This window comes from Peromyscus leucopus, chromosome 6 (assembly GCF_004664715.2).
Source record: "Peromyscus leucopus breed LL Stock chromosome 6, UCI_PerLeu_2.1, whole genome shotgun sequence".
Taxonomy (NCBI): domain Eukaryota; kingdom Metazoa; phylum Chordata; class Mammalia; order Rodentia; family Cricetidae; genus Peromyscus; species Peromyscus leucopus.
The window spans coordinates 110,591,444-110,597,443 of record NC_051068.1 but is presented as its reverse complement, the minus strand read 5'-3'; the positions used below and the strand labels follow the sequence as shown (position 1 = coordinate 110,597,443).

The following is a 6,000-nucleotide window of genomic DNA, read 5'->3' as shown; positions in this document are numbered from 1 at the left end:
AGTACATTTCTGTGGGCTTAAGTTACTAATTTGGAAAGATTTGTTAAGGAGCCACAGAAAACAAAAACACACCTATTTTTTTCCATAGCTGTTTCTGACTTATTGACGTGTCTGCTTTAAAATTTTAAGGGATATAGCTGATGGAGTACTTGCCTAGCGTGTGCAAGGTCCAGTGTGCAAGCTCCAGAACGTCTAAGATGCTGTGCTTGCTGCAGACACAGCTCAGGTGTAGAGCACTTTCCCAGCTTGTGCCAGGACCTGTGTTTGGTCCTCAGACTCACACACAAAACAGAACAGAAGGCATCGGGATACAGCCAGACAGTGCTTACAGTAAGTGACTAGAAGATGACCTAAACTTGAGGAGGGGGATAAAAAGAGACAGAGAGCTTTGCTTTCTGTGTGCGTAAAATCTTGCACATGCACCTTTAGCCAAGTGTTGTGACACACACCTGTAACCAAAGCAAGCAGGAGGTTCATCAAAAGTTTGAGGCCAGTCTGATCTATAGCAAGGTTCATGCCAGCCAAGGCTATATAGTGAGACTCTGTCTCAAAGAAAACAGGTGATCTCAACACATGCACGCACGCACGCACGCGCACAGACACACAGACACACAGACACACACACACACACACACACACACACACACGGTAAATAGATGGCTTAGCAGTTACTAAGTATGCTCGCCACCAAGCCTGAGGATCTGAGTTTGATCCCTGGGACCCACCTGGGAGAAGGAAAGAACTGACTCCTTCAATTGTTTTCTGGACACACACACACACACACACACACACACACACACACACTTTCACACATCAAATAATCAAATAAATGTAGTCAACTAAAATATTAATTTAAAAAAGGGAAATTCCAAATGTGAGAACTTCCACAAAAGTGGTTTTGTGGCAAAGTCCATGAGAAAAACATGTTTCCCTATGGATCGTGTTTTGTTTGGCTTATTCTCAATGTCCCAGCTTGGCTCTCTGCACCCCTCCCCCACTGCTTCTCTCTCCCCTCCCAGAGAATCATTTCCTTGAATTTTATGTTTTTCTCAGTAGGTTCACTATACATGTATATGTTCGCAAATAATTTTACAGATTATTGTAGTTCTTTTTAAATTCCCATAAGCTCTTCACCTCATTTTCCACATAATTTTTCTCAAATGCATTCCTGTTAAACATGTCATTGATGTAGTTTTATTGTGCCTTATAGCTATGTATCCTGTGATAGGTTTGCCTGTTAGGAGAAGATTGTGTCTGTCAATTTTCTTATATAAATGGCTGCATATGAGTGTAGACATGGGAACTAAGGTGGAGTTTCTGGGCTTTCAACTGTATCTGGAACATCAGCTTGGGTTTAGAAGTGACTGCAGCAGTTTACAGTTCTGGGAAGAGTAGATATGAGTTCTCATGATTTACATAGAAATCCAGAATTCTTGGTGCTATGAGACAGTTTCAGTTTGCCTAGTGCTAGTCACTGATGAACACTTGTTTATTATGCATTTCCATAATTTTGCTTCTGTAAAACTCCCATTCATAACTTTTATCTGTTTTCCTATTGTAACAGGGTACCAGACCTCAGTGGGGTGCCAGACCTTAGCACAGCTGATTCCATGATGAAAGCATCATCAGGCTGTAAAACTCAGCACATAGACAGCACCATTTGCCAAAACTAAAACAGCCTGGGAGAGATGTGCTGTGCTGTTAATGAAGCTGTTTAACTGGAGGCCCGAGAGCAATGGCGGGCACAAGGTTCTGGAACTCCGATTTCCCCAGAATGCTATTCAGTTGCTAAGCTCTGTGTTGTTGCCTAAGAACCAGGGAGGCGCCCCAGCTCTTGGAAGGGAGAGCGGGAGAAACTTGGGGGACACAGCCGTGCTCTTTGGAAGGCACTAGACAGTTGGCCGTTGCCACCAGTAAAATCTCCTTAGCTTAAGTCCTGAGATTTAAGGAAATAACATATTCAGTCTAGACTCAATATGAGGTTGGAAGGGCATCAACAGACCTGATTTATCTGCTTTAAAAACTGTCCTCAGGTATTTCTATTTATCATTAGAATAATTCGCTAACATTTTAAGTACGTTTTACTTACAAGCTTCAAATATACTTTTTAAGGTATACAAAAACCAAGTAAGTCATTTTGAGGAAAAGGATGTTATCTTTTAAAGTTAGCCACTTATTTTGAAGGAGATCATACTAATAACACTGCACTAGGCATAGACTAGAGACATTTATTCTGTGGAAAAATCACTAGCACATTTAATGGCAATGACTGAGTTTATACTATGTAGCAGGTGTATGCACCCAGCAGGCAAACAAAAATGAAAAACCAGGCTAGATGAAGGCATGTCTGATGATGACATCCTATTGGAAAAAGCAGGGAAGAAGTGAATGTTTACAACAGAAATCAGGGAGGGGTGGATGCTACAAAGAGTGATTTAAAGAAGAAAAAGTGACAGAGGCTGGGTGATGGCTGGAGCTACTACAAGATGGGGGTTAGGACACCTTTTGGAGAAAGTGTGTGCCCAGAGAAATTAATCCAGTAAGGGAAGAAGCCATGGGGCAGCTGTGCTGTGTGTTCTGGGCTAGCAGCGTGGGAGTGTAGTGTTCATGCCCTGAGTGATATCTGTACAAGATGGCTGCCTCAAGTAACTTTCATCTGCTCGTGGCTCCTTGAAAGCCTGTGTTTCGTGGATGTACTATTTTGAACTTAAGGTTATCAATATTTTATGCAAATTTGCAGGGCATTTTTCTGAGTAACATTAACTGTTCTTTGCCACCTACCTCTTTGGAGGATTGTATTTCCCTTATTCCAAATAAGTTCAGTAATTTACTAATACATAGCTAGATTTGAGAGACTACAAGAAAGGAAACTTTCTTTTCCTAAGTAATTTTTGAAATTTTTTTATTTATTTATGTAATGTATAAGAGTTTTGCCCTAATTTAGGGGTATGTATCACGTTCGTACAGCACTGTGGAAGCCAGATGGCTTTAGATAACATGAGGTTGGAGTTATAGACAGTTTTGAGCTGCCAAATGTGGGTCCTGGGAATTGAGTCTGTGTCCTCAGCAAGAGCAGCAAGTACTCTTAATCTCTGAGTCATCTCCACAGCTATAGCTTTTGGAATGATGAACACAAAGTGCAATTCAATTCCTCTCACATACTCTTCACATTTCCTTTTTTTTTTTTTTTGGTTTTTCGAGACAGGGTTTCTCTGTGTAACTTTGCGCCTTTCCTGAAACTCACTTGGTAGCCCAGGCTGGCCTCGAACTCACGAAGATCTGCCTGGCTCTGCCTCCTGAGTGCTGGGATTAAAGGCGTGCGCCACCATCGCCCGGCCCACATTTCCTTTTTAAAGTGTCAGCAGCATGAGTATGACAAAGTAGACATAGACAGAGCTCAGCAATCTTCTCTCAGGAGAGAGACCTCTTGAGTATTAGTTGTGGTTTCTATTGCTGTGAAGAGACACCATGACCATGGCAAATCTTACAGAGGAAAACATTTAATTGGTTTATAATTCAGAGGTTCTGTCAGTTATCATCACAGTGGGACATGGCAGATGTGTGGGCAGATACAGTGTTGGAGAATAATCTGAGAGTTCTACATCTTGCAAAGGCAACAGGAAGTGGTCTAAGATGCTAGGTGTGGCTGGAGCATGTATGAGACCTCAAAGTCCACCTCCACAGTGACACACTTCCTCTAACAAGACCACACCCACTCTAATAAAGCCTCACCTCCTAATAGTGCCATTCCCTTTGGGGGCCATTTTCTTTTAAACCTCCATATCCACTAAGTGAGGAAGTCTTAGGTAAATTTTATAATCTATATATAGTAAGGCAAGAGTCAGGATTTTTAATAAAAATAGCTAAAATTCTTATGTTTTCAAATTATCTTATTTTGATAGAAATGACTTAAAAGGAGGTTAAGTTCTCTATTGCTTGTGCTGACTTGATTGAACTGCCTGGAGCACCCATGGGTGCTGCATTTCCAAGCCTCAGACATTGACACTGCAGTTGAGTTGGTAGTTTTCAGCATTTTGACTTAAGATATGTGCTCCTGAGATGGGAACACGTCTTCCGTATGACCATCTGACATTTAAAAACATGGTGGGGAAAATAGACTGGGAATTGTCTTCTAGAACATGCAGCAAATACTTATGAAGTTCTGGAAATAAGTGTGTGGCTTCTGCTGTCCTGCCGTTATACATTACAAGATTCTATTTGTTAAACTAACTCATGGTTTATGTGTAGAAGTGGTCGTTACTTCACTTATGGAACTCATCTCTGATACACATCAGTCAATTAGGTACTAAAAATATCTCTAATATTGGGTTCAGCAAAAAAGGTTTAGTCTCTTTATTGGAAATAAATGACATTTCTGATCCTCCAGTAAACATATTTATTCAATAAGTAAACAGCTTATTTCTTGATCTCCACTATATGCACATGGCACACATACATACATGCAAGAAAAACACCCTTACACATAAAATAATAAATTTTTAAAAATTTAAGTATGCTCTTTTTTTTATATTAATCTTGTCTTTTAAATGTATGGCGATACGAGGATAAACAATACTTTCATTTCTCCTGAGTTTATAATTCTTTTTTTTTTTTGTTTTGTGTTTTGTTTTTTCAATACAGGGTTTCTCTGTGTAGCTTTGCACTTTTCCTGGAACTCACTTTGGAGACCAGGCTGGCCTCGAACTCACAGAGATCTGCCTGCCTCTGCCTCCTGAGTGCTGGGATTAAAGGCGTGCGCCACCACCGCCCGGCCGAGTTTGTAATTCTTAAGAAGTTATCATTCAAATTTGTTATCTATCATAATGTGAAACTTTGAAAGGAAAGTGTTTCAAACCAATTCACAGACTCTGGGAAGGGATTTAAAAGACAGCAGACAATGAGTGGTCACCAGTGCTGAAGTCAGCATGAGCATGAGGTAGAAGAGAAAAGTGTGGGCCATTGGTAGGGTAAATGAGCATGGTTTGACTTTTCCTCTAGTTTAAGCTGGTTTGATTTTTTTTTTCATCAGTTCACTTGCTAAAATGATCTAAAGTACAACTTTAGTTTATTACCCAATCAACTGCGTTTCTAAAAATGTAAATTTAAATTGGACTTCAAAGAACACTGTTCTAATCCGTTTAAGTTGACATAACAAAACACCATAGGCAGGGAAAGTTATAAACAACAGAAAATAGTTTTCTAATGCTTCTGGAGGCTAAAAAAAAAATCTACCATGAAAGCATCAGCACATTCATGGGCTGGTGAGAGCCAACTCCTCAGCTTATGGGCCACATCTCAGCACATCCTCACATGATAAGGTGGCTTTCTGGGACTTTTTTTTATAGGACACTAATCTTATTCTTTAAGAGTTCCACCTTCTTGACCTAAATGCCTTCCGAAGGTTCCATCTCCTAATATTATCATGTTGATGACTAGACATCAACCGAATAATTTTGTGGGGCACAAAAGTGTCATGTATAGCTTAGATTTTGCAAAATTTTAGTGATATATCTGGACAAAATATTTATATGCTGTCTTTACTCTCTAAACATTCATTGCATATTAAATGACATCTGGTCAAACTTTTTTAAACCAAGCATACAACATTTCTTTAGAATGAGTGGATGAATCCCAGACCTTCCCAAGGTTCTTCTGAAGAGAAGAAAGATAGCTGCATCACCCTCTGGTTTACCTGTGATACCGTAACCTCATGAATCAGGTCTTCAGACTCACGTAAGAGGACTCATGTGGGACAGACGCATAAAGGAGAAAAACTGAATATTCCAGCTGATATTTAAATCAGCTCCAGCAGATTATAGAAGAGCAAATGAGAACCTAGGAGATCATTCAACTAGTCTGCGTTGATCCCAATTTTCATTCCAGGTTATTGCCCTTCCTGTTACCCAGCTTGTATTCCTCTTCTGTCTTGTAAATTAAGCATGAACTTATTTGGCTTGTTTGAAGCAAAGGACCCACACAGGAAGACTAAGTTGTGGAATA

At 40.0% G+C, this 6,000-nt stretch overlaps 1 protein-coding gene across 1 annotated transcript in view; it reads left to right on the top strand.

The window, feature by feature from the left end:
* The first annotated feature begins 1,801 nt into the window (after positions 1–1,801).
* Positions 1,802–6,000, top strand: part of C6H4orf17 (chromosome 6 C4orf17 homolog) — a 28,547-nt gene continuing 24,348 nt past the window's right edge. The window contains exon 1 of the mRNA XM_028857906.2: positions 1,802–2,033. The gene's annotated coding sequence lies outside the window, so the exon portion shown is untranslated. The remainder of the gene's footprint in view (positions 2,034–6,000) is intronic.